The sequence below is a fragment of the Danio rerio genome, chromosome 4, assembly GCF_049306965.1.
Source record: "Danio rerio strain Tuebingen ecotype United States chromosome 4, GRCz12tu, whole genome shotgun sequence".
Lineage (NCBI taxonomy): Eukaryota > Metazoa > Chordata > Actinopteri > Cypriniformes > Danionidae > Danio > Danio rerio.
Genome location: NC_133179.1, coordinates 62,336,279 through 62,353,577, shown reverse-complemented (window position 1 = coordinate 62,353,577; position 17,299 = coordinate 62,336,279). Strand labels below are relative to the sequence as shown.

Sequence of the window (17,299 nt, the reverse complement as noted above, 5' to 3'; positions counted from 1 at the left end):
CCTGCCGACTAATGCTAGCGTGCTCACTATATAGTGGTTACCTGGCGTTTGGACACGCCTCCCGAGTCAAAACAAGGGCCGAAACTGAGGCGGACGACGCGAAACCGCGTCTGCGTTCGCTACACAAGCTCTTATAGTAACCAAGGAAACAGTGGCTAAACAACTTCTAGTATTATACACAACTGAAAGCAAGTTTAAATGTCCTACAACTTTACACAAACAGCTGGAAACAAGTCCTCAAACCATACACAACAACTGAAACAAATCTTAAAGAGCCCATATTATGGGTTTTTGAAAATTCCCCTCCATGTAGTGTGTAACACAGCTCTAAGTGAAGTGAAGTATCCAGCTAAGGCTTAAATCTGTAAGAATACAGTGTTTAAAACTGTTGATTCATCTATAAAAGAGTCGATTCATAGTGCTTCAAACGAGTCGCCTTGATACCGACTCATTAGGTGTTTCGCCATGACGTACGAACGAAACAAAGTTTTTCACGTGCACGCGCAAACCCGGGAGATTTCAAACCTGAGGCCACGCCCTCTGACGCAGTAACCCAGACACACACACACACACACACACACACACACACACACACACACACACACACCCACAAACACACGCACACAAACATGCCGGTCGATTGAAGTCACATTGCAGATGGATATATTGAGTCTCTACCCAAAGATGAAACCTCAGCATTATAGCCAAGCAGTTGGAAACTACTGGAAACTTCTGGAAGCTACATGCTACAAAGAATACTTCATCTGCGTTTGTTAAAGGAAGGATCAGTAACTTACTGATGGACATCAGGATGGGTTTCTTCCATTTCTCAAGTGTAAGTACGTGCGGTTAAAGTTGTTGCCTCGTTTACTCTAGCTTGCAAATGTATTTAGTTGTGATTTGTTACTTGTAACCGCGTGTACTGTATCAGGTTAACTGGATATTTTATCTTATCGCGTGCAAAGTCACGTTAAAAACGCGACGCGTGCTGTTTGTTTATGGAGCTCCGTGCTAGAGTTCTGCTCCCGCGATTTATTCGGAAATTTATTCCCGCGCCGCAGAAATCTGGCGCGGGGACAGCCGCGGGAATAAATTTCCGAATAAATCGCGGGAGCGGTCGGTAACTGGTTTAATTTGGGACGGGAGCGGGCTGTCTAGCAATATCACGGATATTGCTATGCGAATTAGAAAGAGAGAGTCTGCGTGGTGCTTGTGTGTGTGTTAGTGCGCACGCGCGCGAATGTGAGAGAGAGAGAGAAAGAGAGCGAGCGAACGAACGACAGCTTGGCTGTCTGGACTGTATACTGGGTGATTTTTGGTTGTGTTCTCCGCTCTAGCGGGACCGGGCGCGGCGGGCAGAAAACGGAGCGGGTTCTCAGGCTAAAACCTGGCGGGTGCGGGCGGAAGCGGGAGCGTTGTCATCCGGAGGTGTGTGTGTGTTTTTGTGTGTGTGTGGTATGGCCAGTACACGACTGTCTCCTTCGTTCGGTTATCCGTGGCACTATCCACTCGCCATAGTGTGGCAGCTAAAATCCACGTCTGCACTATCGAGCGTGTATGAACTGTGATTACTTTTTAAATTGCTGATTAGCTATTGGCCATTTGCCTCTCTGACTGAAGGCAGTCGACCAATCGCGACAGACTGTCATCGGTCCAATCAGCGCAGATTAGCTCCGCGCTAAGGAGGGGTTTGGGAACAAATGAATCACTGGACGATTCATACAGGAGTCGCTGGGATAATTAGGTAAAAATAAATGCAGATTATAAGACCATGAAAGTGTTTTTTGACCTTGCATGCATATTAGACTGTTGTTGGAGACCCTTACAACCAGGATATGACCCTATTTCATGTATAATATGGGCTCTTTAAATGTACTTACAGGCTGCTGGTCTAGATGCTGCTAAAGTGTTTCTCCTGCCGACTAATGCTAGCGTGCTCACTATATAGTGGTTACCTGGCGTTTGGACACGCCTCCCGAGTCAAAACAAGGGCCGAAACTGAGGCGGACGACGCGAAACCGCGTCTGCGTTCGCTACACAAGCTCTTATAGTAACCAAGGAAACAGTGGCTAAACAACTTCTAGTATTATACACAACTGAAAGCAAGTTTAAATGTCCTACAACTTTACACAAACAGCTGGAAACAAGTCCTCAAACCATACACAACAACTGAAACAAATCTTAAATGTACTTACAGGCTGCTGGTCTAGATGCTGCTAAAGTGCTTCTCCTGCCGACTAATGCTAGCGTGCTCACTATATAGTGGTTACCTGGCGTTTGGACACGCCTCCCGAGTCAAAACAAGGGCCGAAACTGAGGCGGACGACGCGAAACTGGCTGCTGGTCTAGATGCTGCTAAAGTGCTTCTCCTTCGTATTAATTAAACTTTTTTGTTTTATCTAACACCATTTTATACCGTTTAATTGTAAATATTTACTTTCAACATTGACAATGTATCTGAACATTTGATTGTAATTTTTACTACACTTAATACTTATGTTTCTATTTTTCTTTTCCTCTTTTATTATTATCATTATTATTATTAATATTTCTCTTTTTTATTATATATATATATATATATATATATATATAGTTTTTTTATAATTTTTTTGTCTCTTTTGTAAAAAGAAAAAAGAAAAAGAAAAACAATGATATGTAACTATCTGTACTGATGTAATGTTTGTTTTTTTTCACAATAAACAATTTAAACATAAATAAAATTCCATTACTGAACAACTATGGAAAAAAAAAAAAAGAATTGGCCTAGTTTTGTAGTCATTTTGTAACAATTCTGTAAAACTGTTCAAAGTGTGTCATAGTCATGTGCTGGAGAATTTATGATGGGCATCATTTCAGCTACTCTTTTTGGGTGATCTGATTTTGACATAAGGTGCTTGATGCTACTCCAAGATGGAACAGTATCTGACTTTTTTGTTTGTAGATAAATAGAAAAAGTTATACTATTTTTGAAATTCTGTGAAAACATCTGCTATGAAAACACCTTCACTTTATTAATTTTTTCAGACCTTATTTTTAGAAAAAAAACAGCACCCCCTGTGGTGCAATACTCCTTTGGTATACTGATTTTTAATTTTTTTTAAATCTCATGTAGGAGCAGTCACTCTCGTAGGAGCAGTCACTGCACTTGCAGTGGTGAATAATTATGAGGTGTACGTCTCCCGTAGGAGCGGTCACTGTACTAACAGTGGTGCATGATAATAAGGTGTGTGTCTCCTGTGTGGGGTATGAGTGGTCGCTGCCCTAGCGGCAGTGTGTAATAAGGTGTACGTCTCCCGTAGGAGCAGTCACTGCGCTTGCAGTGGTGCATAATTATAAGGTGTGCGTCTCCCGTAGGAGCAGTCACTGCACTTGCAGTGGTGCATAATTATAAGGTGTGCGTCTCCCGTAGGAGCAGTCACTGCACTTGCAGTGGTGCATAATTATGAGGTGTACGTCTCCCGTAGGAGCGGTCACTACTAACAGTGGTGCATAATAAGATATGCGTCTCCCGTAGGAGTGGTCACTGCACTAGCAGTAGTGTGTAATCAAGTGTGTGTCTCCCGTAGGAGCGGTCACTGCACTTGCAGTGGTGCATAATAAGTTGTACGTCTCCAGTGGGAGCGGTCACTACACTTGTAGTGGTGCATAATAATAAGGTGGGCTTCCCCCGTGGGAGCGGTCGCTGGACTAGCAGTGATGCTTGATTACTCTAGTGGGAGCTGTCACTGCACTTGCGGTGGCACATAATAGTAAGGTGAGCTTCTCCCATAGGAGCAGTCACTGTGCTTGCAGTTTTTTCTTAATAATAGGGTGTGTGTCTCCCGTATGAGAAATTACTGCCCTAGCAGCAGTGTGTAATCAGGTGTGCGTCTCTTGTAGGAGCGGTCACTGCACTTGCAGTGGTGCATAATATTAATGTGTGCATTCCCCGTAGGAGCGGTCACTGCGCTAGCAGTGGTGCATGATAAAAAGGTGTGTGTCTACTGTAGGAGGGGTCACTGCACTAGCAGTAGTATGTAATAAGGTGTGCATCTCCCGTAAAATCGGTCACTGCGCTTGCAGTAGTGCATAATGATAGGGAGTGTGACTACGGTGGGAGCGGTAACTAGGCTTGCAATAGTACAAAATTATGAGGTGTGAGACTCCTGTAGGAGCGGTAGCTGCGCTTGCAGTGATGCATGATAAATAAGGTGTGCTTCTCCCATAGGACCAGTCACTGCGCTTGCAGTGTTGCATGATAAATAAGGTGCGCGTCTCCAGTGAGAGCGGTCACTGCGCTAGCAGTGGTGCATAATAATGATGTGTACGTCTACCGTAGGAGCAGTCACTGCGCTTGCAGTGGAGCGTAATAAGGCGTGTGTCTAGAGTGGAAGCAGCCACTGTGCTTGAAGTAGTACGTAATAGGGTGTGCGTCCCCAGTGAGAGCAACCTTATAATAGAACTCCTTGAAGGGGTTAATGACCAGGGTTAGGAAAGGTTTAGGGGTTGAAATGGTAAAAAGGGGGCACCGATAGCACATTTCCGCTGACTTTTCGGTTTAATTTCTGTGGAAAACTTAATTGATAGGATTAAAGGAACTTAAGGTAGTGCGAGGAGCATTGAGTAGTACCCGAAGTTTTGAATGGAGTTCCATGGTTTATACTGAGTGCAATTGCGACTTGAATCGCTGTGAAAATAGATGGGGTAAGCTAGTCATGGGATTCTGGATGATTTCTGAGCTGAAGTTGCTTATCAGCTTGGTGTTATTATTACTTTATTTATTTATTATTACGTAATTTATTTAATTAAGCAATTTATTTTATAGACGCGTGTTGTCTATGTAAACGTTAATAACATACTTAAGTTTATACATGTTAAGTACCTAGACGATGAATCTAAGGAATATAGTCTATACGTGGATCACAGGTGGGAGGAAAAGAGAAGAGGGGCTGCCGGCGTTAGTGACATCAGCGGAGGCAGCCTCACGCTGGCACTTACGTCGGGGCCTGACAGAAAATTAGGGACTAGAGCCGTTTGCGGAGGCGTGCTCACGCTACTGATGACCCTAGAATCACAGGTGGGAGGAAAGGAGAAGAGGGGCTGTCTGCGTAAGTGACGTCAGCGGAGGCAGCCTCACGCTGGCACTTACGTCGGGGTCTGACAGAAAATTAGGGACTAGAGCCGTTTGCGGAGGCGTGCTCACGCTACTGATGACCCTAGAATCACAGGTGGGAGGAAAAGAGAAGAGGGGCTGCCGGCGTAAGTGACGTCAGCGGAGGCAGCCTCACGGTGGCACTTACGTCGGGGCCCGACAGAAAGTTGGGGATTAGAGCCGTTTGCGGAGGCGTGCTCACGTTACTGATGACCCTAGAATCACGGGTGGAAGGAAAAGAGAAGAGAGGAGAGCTACCAGCGCTAGTGACATCAACGGAGGCGGCCTCACGCTGGAACTTGCGTCGGGGCCTGAAGAAAGTTGGGGGCTAGAGCCGATTGTGGAGGCGTGCTCGCGCTACTGATGGCCCTAGGATCACAGGTGGAAGGAAAAGAGAAGAGAGAAGGGGCTGTCGGCGTTGGTGACATCAGCGGAGGCAGCCTCACGCTGGAACTTACATCAGGGCCTGAACAAACCTGGTTAATCTGCAAGCGGCATGAGGGAAGAATCCGCTTGTTAAGTGGTGACCTGTTGGTGACGTATGTAATACCGTTTCCGGGTCCAAGCCGCCACTCATTTGAGTTGAGAAATTTATTAGTTTATGATCACTTTAAATTCTTATCACACAATAAAGTTAATTTTATACAAAATCAGTTTACACAAGCATTGCTTGCTGCATAACAATTACCAAAAACAATAAGCAATTTATAAAAATTAATCACTTTCGAGCTACTGCAGTTCCCATGCTGATACACTTCCAGTGACCTGTTATTGTGAACTTTTTCCGTTTGTACAGTTCCTTATACAGCATCGATGTTGTAATGTCATTAAAATGCATTCAGTTAAATAAACTTTAGCGTTTATTTGGTTGCTCAAGCGTAAAATGAGACTGAAGCTGTTTACTCGCACGCGCTCGTCAGAAACGGCAGGGTAACGCATAAGCTCTATTAAACATACTGGGGTAAAATAAATGCTCATATTATAAAGATATGGCGATATCACTCAGCTAGTGGAGATCGCTCATTTTTAAAGAAAACAGACCTTAAACGCACTGGCTTTTGCATTGGCATTCAATTCGCCGGAAGCGCTTAACCCAGGTTACTGGAAAATTAAGAGTCCTATTAGCATGCTTCGGCATAGACCCCGTAGTGATAGTGATTTCGAAAGTAATAAATTGCTTTGTAAACATTATAATTAACATTTCATGAGTCTCCCCTTGCAGTAAGTTGAGAAATTATTTGTTTATAATTAATTTTAAACATATTACATGATAAGTTAGTTTTATACAGAGTCATGTTGTACACAACCATTTTTGGGCTTGCTGCATAACAAATATCAAACATTTTTAACAATTTATAAAATTAATCACTTGCATCATGTATTCAATTCAATTCAATTCAGCTTTATTTGTATAGCGCTTTTACAATGTAGATTTTGTCAAAGCAGCTTCACATAAATGGTCATAGTAACTGGAACAGTGTGGTTCAGTAACTGGAACAGTGTGGTTCAGGTTTTAGTGTTTAAGTTCAGTTCAGTTCAGTTTAGCTCAGTTCAGTGTGATTTAATCATTACTGAGAGTTCAAACACTGAAGAGCAAATTCATCGATGCATAGCTCTACCAATCCTGAACCATGCGAGGCAGTGGCGACAGCGGAGAGGGAAAAAAAACTTCACCTGATGGGAGTGAAGAAAAAAAACCTTGAGAGAACCAGACTCAGTTGGGCACGACCATTTTAATTTCTCCGCTGGCCAAAAGTCTTGTGCAGAACTTCATTCGCCGTGGTTTATGCTGGAAGATGGCCTCAATGGAGACTGGTCTGTCCCTGGAGCGTCGCTGGAATCAGACACATGTTCTCCACTCCCCACGACCATCAGCGCAGCAGCAGCTCAGGATATGGCCTGGTCCCGGATATGGAATCCTTGGGATCATCACGTCGCTGGTCTTGGATCCAATCAGTGACTCCGCCTAATCTGATGACCTCGGGATGAGTATCCCCAGGTGAAAATAGAGAATAAAGAGAATAATTAGCGTAGCTGCTGTTCATAGTGTATATAAGCAAGATGCAGAAGCCAGTGTGGAACCCGCTAGGTGATGCATTGAGTGTATGCTTTACTAAACAGATAGGTCTTTAATCTAGTTTTGAACTGGGAGAGTGTGTCTGAGCCTCGGACGTTATCAGGAAGGCTATTCCAGAGTGTAGGAGCCATGAAAGAGAAGGCTCGACCTCCTTTACTTGATTTTGCTATTCTAGGTACTACCAGAAGCCCTGAATTTTGAGATCTTAAAGAGCGAGTTGGTTTGTAGCGAGACAGAAGGTTGGTTAGATAAACAGGAGCTAGATTATTTAGAGCTTTATAGGTGAGAAGTAATATTTTAAATTCAATACGAAACTTAACAGGCAGCCAGTGTAAGGAGGATAAAATTGGGGTTATATGATCATATTTTCTAGACCTGGTCAGAACTCTGGCTGCTGCAATTTGTACTAATTGAAGTTTGTTAATAGAGGATGCTGGGCAGCCAGCAAATAGAGCATTACAGTAATCCAGTCTCGAAGTCATAAAAGCATGGACTAGCTTTTCTGCATCTGAGATGGATAGCATATTTCGTAATTTAGCGATATTTCTCAGATGAAAGAAGGCAGTTTTTGTGACATGGGATATATGGTTTTTAAAAGTTAGATTGCTGTCTAATATGACACCCACATCTTTTATAGTAGAGCTAAAGCTAACTTTGTATCCCTCTAATTGTAAATTGAGTTGCGAGATCTGCTGTGTGCAAGATTTAGGCCCAATAAGTAATAATTCTGTTTTGTCGGAGTTTAAGAGAAGAAAATTGTTGGTCATCCAGTCTTTGATGTCTTTGATACACTCAGTTAGTTTAGAAAGTTCAGACGTCTCGTCAGGTTTAGTTGAAATATATAATTGAGTATCATCTGCATAGCAGTGAAAGCTGATCCCATGTGTTCTAATAATGTCTCCCAGAGGTAGCATGTAAATTGTAAACAGTAAAGGGCCTAAAACTGATCCTTGAGGCACCCCATACTTTACTGGGCAGATTTGTGAAGGCTGTCCATTAAGATTCACAAACTGGTAGCGGTCAGTTAAGTATGACTTAAACCATTGTAGAGCCAGTCCCTGGACACCTGTAGACTTTAAGCGATTTATGAGGATATTGTGGTCAATGGTATCAAATGCCGCACTAAGATCGAGTAAAACTAATAGCGAGACGCACCCTCGGTCAGCAGCTAAGAGTAAATCGTTGGTTATTTTCACTAAGGCGGTTTCTGTACTGTGGTGAGCCCTGAAACCTGACTGAAACACTTCAAAAATATTGTTCGTCTGCAGAAAAGAGCATAATTGAGTGGAAACAACTTTTTCTAGTATTTTAGACATAAATGGAAGATTTGAAATAGGCCTATAGTTAGCTAAGTTGTTAGTGTCTAGTTGCGGTTTCTTAATAATAGGCTTAATAACAGCTAGCTTGTAAGAGTTTGGAACATGGCCTATAGATAAAGAAGAGTTGATAATGTTAAGAAGAGGTTCTCCTATAGCAGGTAGCAGCTCTTTCAGTAATTTTGTTGGAATTGAGTCCAGCATACACGTAGCTGGTTTAGAGCTATTTATAATTTTTACTAACCCTTCGTGTTCTATGATTTTGAAGCAGTGTAGGTTATTATTATGATTCAATGAAATATTTACAGGATTTGGAGTATAAGCCAGTGCAGAAAGTTTGGCATCTCCTATTTTCCGTCTAAAGCCTTCTATTTTATCACTGAAAAAATTCATGAAGTCATCACTACTAGTTTGCGGTGGAGTAGTTTGTTCCAAGGATGACCGATTATTTGCTAATTTAGAGATGGTGTTAAATAAAAATCTAGGATTGTTATGATTATTTTCTATCAGTTTGCGCAGGTGCTCAGTCCTGGCAGATTTTAGAGCCCTCCTATAGCTGGACATACTGTTTTTGTACGCAATTCTAAAGACCTCTAAATTAGTTTTTTTCCATTTACGTTGCTGTACGGGCGCGGGTTGCTGTTTTGAGCGCACGAGTATGACTATTATACCATGGTATAGTTTTAATCTCTCTAGCCTTTTTTAATTTGATGGGTGCCACAGTATTTAGTGTGCTAGTAAAGATGGCATACATACTGCTGGTTACTACATCAAGATCATTTGAGTTTGCGGGTGCATTACGAAATAGAGAGAGATCAGGTAAGTTATTTATAAATTCATCTTTAGTTGACGGAACAATAGTTCTACTAGGGCGGAGTATTGGAGCGGGTTTGCTGATTTCAGGTAAACACAGCTTATATAGTAAGAGGTAGTGATCTGTAATATCATCACTTTGTGGTATAATGTCTACGTCAATAACCTTGATTCCATAAGACAGAATTAGATCTAATGTATGCTTTAAGCGATGGGTTGGACCCACAACGTTTTGCTTTATCCCAAGTGAGTGTATTAAATCCATAAACGCGAGCCCTAATGTATCGTTAGTGTCACCTATGTGGATGTTAAAGTCACCTACAATTAGCATTTTATCAGTTTTGACTAGTAAGTCAGAAATAAAATCAGAAAATTATTTTAGAAAATTGACATAGGGTCCTGGGGGTCTATATATGGTGATTAAAGCGAGAGATAACATAGGTTTTTGCATAGTATCTGAAAGCTGAACATTAAGCGATAATACTTCAAAGGAGCTAAACATAAGTCCTTTTCTCTAATTAATATTAAGGAAATCACTAAAGATTGATGCAACTCCACCACCACGACCAGTTTGACGAGCCTCATGTTTATATAAGAATCCTGGAGGAGTTGCTTCATTTAAGCTAATATAGTCATTTTGTTTCAGCCAGGTTTCAGTGAGACAGAGTGCATTAAGATTGTTTTCTGTTATTATTTCATTAATGATAAGTGCTTTAGGTGCAAGTGACCAGGGGCCTCATGTATCAACGCTGCGTACGCACAAAAACTTTGCGTACGCCAGGTTTCACGCTCAGAATCGCTCACGTTTGGATTTACTAACAATGAACTGAACGTGGGAATGTGCACAGCTTCACGGCAGCTTTCTGGCAGGCGTACGCACATTTTTTGTGCGTGTCTGTTTTATTTCCATTGGCGACTCCTAGAGGCAGTTGTGTTAAATTCCTCTTTACAAAGTGGCTGAGCCTTGCAATGGCAGCTGTATGAGACGGGTTCAGCAGGTATATAAGGTTTCCATACCATACATTTGACCAGCTAAACATTAAAGCACAATTTGCAGCAGTCGCCTGTTTTCCCAATGTAATCTGAGCTATCTACCACACGCACATTGCTATAAAGACACTATCTGAAGATAAATTTGCATGCATGAATCAGAAACATTTCCATTCAATAAATGTGCAAATAAAATATGATGCTTATTGATATGAACTTATTGATGATTCCTACTTGTCTTTCTCGCGATAAATAGTTGGCAAAATCTGATATGTAGTGGGGGAAAAAACAAGAAAGAGTTCATCAGATGCTGGATTCGAGCCAAGTTCATGCTCAAATGTATCAATTCATGATCACATGCGTCTTACGAGTAGCACCACTGAGACTGTTGAACGTCCTGCAACATTTTACAGATATAAACCACACTATTTCTTTTTTTTAACGCACTCAGTGCGATGTTCAGACCCAACTGTGTTGACCGCATCAGCTAAACTCTCCCACTCTATTTTTTTCTTTTGTTGTTAATTCCGGAGAACAAACTTGCAAATAACACCGCTTTTCTCCGGTCTACCTCCGAAAGCAGCACCTCCAATTCACATTCTGTTCAAAGTTTCTCTTTTTGCTTGATTTTGACATTGCTTTTTCGTTGGGTTTTGCCAGTAGCATAGTCATTAGCATATTCATTCGGGGGAGGAGGCAGGGAGGGGTTTTGTGCTCGTGCATGTTGCGCTCAGTTTCACGTTCATTCAGATGTACAAAAGAATATGCGTGAGATTCGGCGTACGCAGTGTTTCATACATCTGAATATTTTTCTGCATATGCACATTTACAGCTTTGTGCGTACGCAATGTTTTAGTAAGATTTCCACGCAAGTATTCGTACATGAGGCCCCTGATGTTTAGGAGACCAAGCCTTACGAAATTTGTATTTTCACTTTCTACTGGTTTTTCTGGTTTGATTCTTAATAGATTTTTTCTGGAGCACACAGTACGTTTATTTCTTAATCTAATAATACGAGGAAGAGACACAGTCTCTATAGGATTTGCAAGATATGCGTTACTGATGTTTAAGTGGGACGAACAAGAGTCTAGGTGGCTATAATGTGAATTTTGTGAATTTTTACCTGCTAGTCAGATGGTGCGAAGTAATCTGGAGATGTTGTCCGACAGGAGTTCAGCTCCGGCTCGACTGGGGTGCAGGCCGTCAGCACGGAAGAGCCTAGGACGCTCCCAGAAAAGATTCCAGTTATTAGCAAAGAGCAATTTCTGTTCTTTACACCATGTTATTAGCCATTCATTCAGAGCTAAAAGTCTACTGAACCTTTCATTTCCTCGGCGGTAGGTAGGAAGCAGCCCTGAAACGATGATCTGCGTGGCGGGCGAGGTGCGTCGAACCGCCTCGATCAGGCTCCTGAAGTCCTTCTTCAGGATCTCCGACTGCCTGAGCCCGGTATTGTTTGTCCCAATGTGGAGGACAACGGCACCAGGGCTCTCGGCAGCACCCAGGATGGTTGGAATCTGTGTAGAAATATTTCTCACACGGGCACCAGGAAAGCAGAAAGTACGTACTTTATTACCTTTTGAGGAGGCGGCACGGACGTGACGAACAATCGAGTCACCGATGATGGCCACATCGGGATCCGACTCGTGGAGAGGGGAGAAGCGGTTCTCGGTGGAGATCTCGAAAACGTGAGGAGGAGACGTTCTGCCCCAGGATCTGGCAAGCACCTTACGCGGCTGCACCCAGGCGCCGTGGTAGCCGGGTGTCGGCGTGAACGACGCCTGGCCAAGCCGCGCCCCGGGTGCGCTGGGCCTGGACAGAGAAGGACGCGGGTTGAGGTAGAGGGAATGATGTGGTTGTAATTTCCACGTACCTTAGATGATGAGACGGCCTTAGCGTTAGGCACAACAAGCAGTTGTTCCTGCAGCCGCGTCCACCTCATCAGATGTGCCCGGATCTGGGACTCCACTTCTTCCAGCTCCAGCTCCAACGCCTCCATCGATGCTTCTTCTCCACACAAGGACAGAGACGCAAGCGACATTTTACGGGGTAAAGAGCAAAGCCAGTATGTCAAAAGTGTATGGTAAAAGAGGTTGGTAGCTTTAGCTGACCAGCGGCGCTAGCAGGCTAAATCTACAAACAACAGGCAGATGCTCGAGGGACAGACCGTTTTAAAGCAGTTTTGTTTGTATAAATGTATTAAGGGTTTGTTCACCCTAAGTAGGAGAGAAAAATAGTTAGCGAATGAGGAAGAATTTTATGATTAAGATTTAAATTGCGAGTAAATAGCGAGTCCAAACTTCAAGAAAACGCAGTAGGCGACCGAACGGAGACAGTGACGTCAGTGACGTCACTCGAGCCCTTGCAGGTGTACTGTGTTTTACAGGGCATTATGTCTTTCATAAAAACGTCTTTCAAAGAATTCCAATTTGTCAGCAGATAGTGTTGCCACATAAAATATTTCTTGCATAGTGGCTTGGTGGTCTAGGAGTATGATTCTCGTTCATGCCATGAGAAATCCTAGGTTCCAATTTCAGTTGAACCCTTACAGTTGTCTTTTGTTTTGTATGGGCGTTGTGGCTTACACGGAGGCCTTTTTTCTGAGAATGCCGGTTTGTCAGCAGATAGTGTTGCCATGTAAAGTGGCTGTTTTGCAGTTGCTCGTTGGTCTACGGGCTTGATTCTCGCATAAGGTGCGAGAGGTCCCGTTTTCAAAGCCTGGACGAACCATTGCAGAAGTCCCGGGTCCAAATGAAGCAAAAGCCCTTCTTCAATGTTTGTAAGATAAGGACTTCTGACCATCTGTTGCTTCTGATGTCTTGTGAAATAATCAAGCTTTTGTGGCTCGTTGGTCTAGGGGTATGATTCTCGCTTAGGGTGCGAGAGGTCCCGGGTTCACATCCCGGACGAGCCCTTGCATTTATTCTTTTGTTTTACAGGGCTTTATGGCTTTCATAAAAAACGTTTTTCGAAGAATTCCAGGTTGTCAGCAGATAGTGTCGGCACATAAAACATTTCTTTGCTTAGTGGCTTGGTTGTCTAGGAGTATGCTTTTCGTTCATGCCGTGAGAAATCCCAGATTCAAATTTCGGTTGAGCCCTTACAGTTGTCTGCTGTTTTGTAAGGGCATTGTGGCTTACACAGAGGCCTTTTTTCTGAGAATGCCAGTTCGTCAGCAGATAGTGTTGCCATATAAAGTTATTGTTTTGCAGTGGCTCGTTGGTCTAGGGGTATGATTCTTGCTTCGGGTGTGAGAGGTCCCGGCTTCAAATCCCAGACGAGCCCTTGCAGGTGTCATGTGTTTTACAGGGCACTATGTCTTTCATTAAAATGTCTTTCGAAGAATTCCAGTTTGTCAGCAGATAGTGTTGCCACCTAAAACATTCCTTTGCAAAGTGGCTTGCTGGTCTAGGCGTATGATTTTCGTTCATGCAATGAGAATTCCCAGATTCAAATTTCGGTTAAGCCCTTACAGTTGTCTGCTGTTTTGTAAGGTCGTTGTGGCTTACACAGAGGCCTTTTTTCTGAGAATGCCAGTTTGTCAGCAGATAGTGTTGCCATATAAAGTTGCTGTTTTGCAGTGGCTCGGTGGTCTAGGGGTATGACTCTCACTTATGGTGCCCTTGATTCGTTAGAGAAAGATTTCTGACTATCTGACGCCTTGTGAAGTTGTCTCGATTTAGTGGCTCATTGGTCTATGGGTATGATTCTCGCTTCGGTTGCGAGAGGACCCGGGTTCAATACACGCATGAGCCCTTGTAGGTGTACTGTGTTTTACAGGGCATTATGTCTTTCGTAAAAACGTCTTTCAAAGAATTCCAATTTGTCAGCAGATAGTGTCGCCACATAAAATATTTCTTGCATAGTGGCTTGCTGGTCTAGGAGTATGATTCTCGTTCATGCCATGAGAAATCCTAGGTTCAAATTTCAGTTGAACCCTTACAGTTGTCTTTTGTTTTGTAAGGGCGTTGTGGCTTACACAAGGGTCTTTTTTCTGAGAATGCCAGTTTGTCTGCAGATAGTGTTGCCATGTAAAGTGGCTGTTTTGCAGTTGCTCGTTGGTCTACGGGCTTGATTCTCGCATAAGGTGCGAGAGGTCCTGTTTTCAAAGCCTGGACGAACCATTGCAGAAGTCCCGGGTCCAAATGAAGCAAAAGCCCTGCTTCAATGTTTGTAAGATAAGGATTTCTGACCATCTGTTGCTTCTGATGTCTTGTGAAATATTCAAGCTTTTGTGGCTCGTTGGTCTAGGGGTATGATTCTCGCTTAGGGTGCGGGAGGTCCCGGGTTCAAATCCCGGACGAGCCCTTGCAATTGATCTGTTGTTTTACTGGGCTTTATGGCTTTCATAAAAAAACAATTTTCGAAGAATTCCAGTTTGTCAGCAGATAGCGTCGGCACATAAAACATTCCTTTGCATAGTGGTTTGGTTGTCTAGGAGTATGCTTTTCGTTCATGCCGTGAGAAATCCCAGATTCAAATTTCGGTTTAGCCCTTACAGTTGTCTGCTGTTTTGTAAGGGCATTGTGGCTTACACAGAGGCCTTTTTTCTGAGAATGCCAGTTCGTCAGCAGATAGTGTTGCCATATAAAGTTATTGTTTTGCAGTGGCTCGTTGGTCTAGGGGTATGATTCTCGCTTCGGGTGTGAGAGGTCCCGGGTTCAAATCCCGGACGAGCCCTTGCAGGTGTCATGTGTTTTACAGGGCACTATGTCTTTCATTAAAATGTCTTTCGAAGAATTCCAGTTTGTCAGCCGATACTGTCGCCACCTAAAACATTCCTTTGCATAGTGGCTTGCTGGTCTAGGCGTATGATTTTCGTTCATGCAATGAGAAATCCCAGATTCAAATTTCGGTTGAGCCCTTACAGTTGTCTGCTGTTTTGTAAGGTCGTTGTGGCTTACACAGAGGCCTTTTTTCTGAGAATGCCAGTTTGTCAGCAGATAGTGTTGCCATATAAAGTTGCTGTTTTGCAGTGGCTCGGTGGTCTAGGGGTATGACTCTCACTTAAGGTGCCCTTGATTCGTTAGAGAAAGATTTCTGACTATCTGACGCCTTGTGAAGTTGTCTCGATTTAGTGGCTCATTGGTCTATGGGTATAATTCTCGCTTCGGTTGTGAGAGGACCCAGGTTCAATACACGGATGAGCCCTTGTAGGTGTACTGTGATTTACAGGGCATTATGTCTTTCATAAAAACGTCTTTCAAAGAATTCCAATTTGTCAGCAGATAGTGTTGCCACATAAAATATTTCTTGCATAGTGGCTTGCTGGTCTAGGAGTATGATTCTCGTTCATGCCATGAGAAATCCTAGGTTCCAATTTCAGTTGAACACTTACAGTTGTCTTTTGTTTTGTATGGGCGTTGTGGCTTACACAGAGGCCTTTTTTCTGAGAATGCCGGTTTGTCAGCAGATAGTGTTGCCATGTAAAGTGGCTGTTTTGCAGTTGCTCGTTGGTCTACGGGCTTGATTCTCGCATAAGGTGCGAGAGGTCCTGTTTTCAAAGCCTGGACGAACCATTGCAGAAGTCCCGGGTCCAAATGAAGCAAAAGCCCTGCTTCAATGTTTGTAAGATAAGGATTTCTGACCATCTGTTGCTTCTGATGTCTTGTGAAATATTCAAGCTTTTGTGGCTCGTTGGTCTAGGGGTATGATTCTCGCTTAGGGTGCGGGAGGTCCCGGGATCAAATCCCAGACGAGACCTTGCAATTGATCTGTTGTTTTACTGGGCTTTATGGCTTTCATAAAAAAACAATTTTCGAAGAATTCCAGTTTGTCAGCAGATAGCGTCGGCACATAAAACATTCCTTTGCATAGTGGTTTGGTTGTCTAGGAGTATGCTTTTCGTTCATGCCGTGAGAAATCCCAGATTCAAATTTCGGTTGAGCCCTTACAGTTGTCTGCTGTTTTGTAAGGGCATTGTGGCTTACACAGAGGCCTTTTTTCTGAGAATGCCAGTTCGTCAGCAGATAGTGTTGCCTTATAAAGTTATTGTATTGCAGTGGCTCGTTGGTCTAGGGGAATGATTCTCGCTTCGGGTGTGAGAGGTCCCGGGTTCAAATCCCGGACGAGCCCTTGCAGGTGTCATGTGTTTTACAGGGCACTATGTCTTTCATTAAAATGTCTTTCGAAGAATTCCAGTTTGTCAGCAGATAGTGTCGCCACCTAAAACATTCCTTTGCATAGTGGCTTGCTGGTCTAGGCGTATGATTTTCATTCATGCAATGAGAAATCCCAGATTCAAATTTCGGTTGAGCCCTTACAGTTGTCTGCTGTTTTGTAAGGTCGTTGTGGCTTACACAGAGGCCTTTTTTCTGAGAAAGCCAGTTTGTCAGCAGATAGTGTTGCCATATAAAGTTGCTGTTTTGCAGTGGCTCGGTGGTCTAGGGGTATGACTCTCACTTAAGTTGCCCTTGATTCGTTAGAGAAAGATTTCTGACTATCTGACGCCTTGTGAAGTTGTCTCGATTCAGTGACTCATTGGTCTATGGGTATGATTCTTGCTTCGGTTGCGAGAGGACCCGGGTTCAATACACGGATGAGCCCTTGTAGGTGTACTGTGTTTTACAGGGCATTATGTCTTTCGTAAAATCGTCTTTCAAAGAATTCCAATTTGTCAGCAGATAGTGTCGCCACATAAAATATTTCTTGCATAGTGGCTTGCTGGTCTAGGAGTATGATTCTCGTTCATGCCATGAGAAATCCTAGGTTCAAATTTCAGTTGAACCCTTACAGTTGTCTTTTGTTTTGTAAGGGCGTTGTGGCTTACACAGAGGCCTTTTTTCTGAGAATGCCAGTTTGTCAGCAGATAGTGTTGCCATGTAAAGTGGCTGTTTTGCAGTTGCTCGTTGGTCTACGGGCTTGATTCTCGCATAAGGTGCGAGAGGTCCTGTTTTCAAAGCCTGGACGAACCATTGCAGAAGTCCCGGGTCCAAATGAAGCAAAAGCCCTTCTTCAATGTTTGTAAGTTAA

At 43.2% G+C, this 17,299-nt stretch overlaps 4 non-coding genes across 4 annotated transcripts; all 4 read left to right on the top strand.

Annotated features, from left to right (window-relative positions):
* Positions 1–13,169: 13,169 nt before the first annotated feature.
* trnap-agg (transfer RNA proline (anticodon AGG)) lies at positions 13,170–13,241 on the top strand. The gene has a single exon. It is a non-coding gene; the product is annotated as a tRNA-Pro (tRNA).
* A 1,322-nt stretch (positions 13,242–14,563) lies between these two features.
* trnap-agg (transfer RNA proline (anticodon AGG)) lies at positions 14,564–14,635 on the top strand. Its single transcript has one exon. It is a non-coding gene; the product is annotated as a tRNA-Pro (tRNA).
* Positions 14,636–14,935: 300 nt separating this feature from the next.
* On the top strand, positions 14,936–15,007 carry trnap-cgg (transfer RNA proline (anticodon CGG)). Its single transcript has one exon. It is a non-coding gene; the product is annotated as a tRNA-Pro (tRNA).
* Positions 15,008–16,330: 1,323 nt separating this feature from the next.
* On the top strand, positions 16,331–16,402 carry trnap-ugg (transfer RNA proline (anticodon UGG)). Its single transcript has one exon. It is a non-coding gene; the product is annotated as a tRNA-Pro (tRNA).
* The last annotated feature ends 897 nt before the right edge of the window (positions 16,403–17,299 follow it).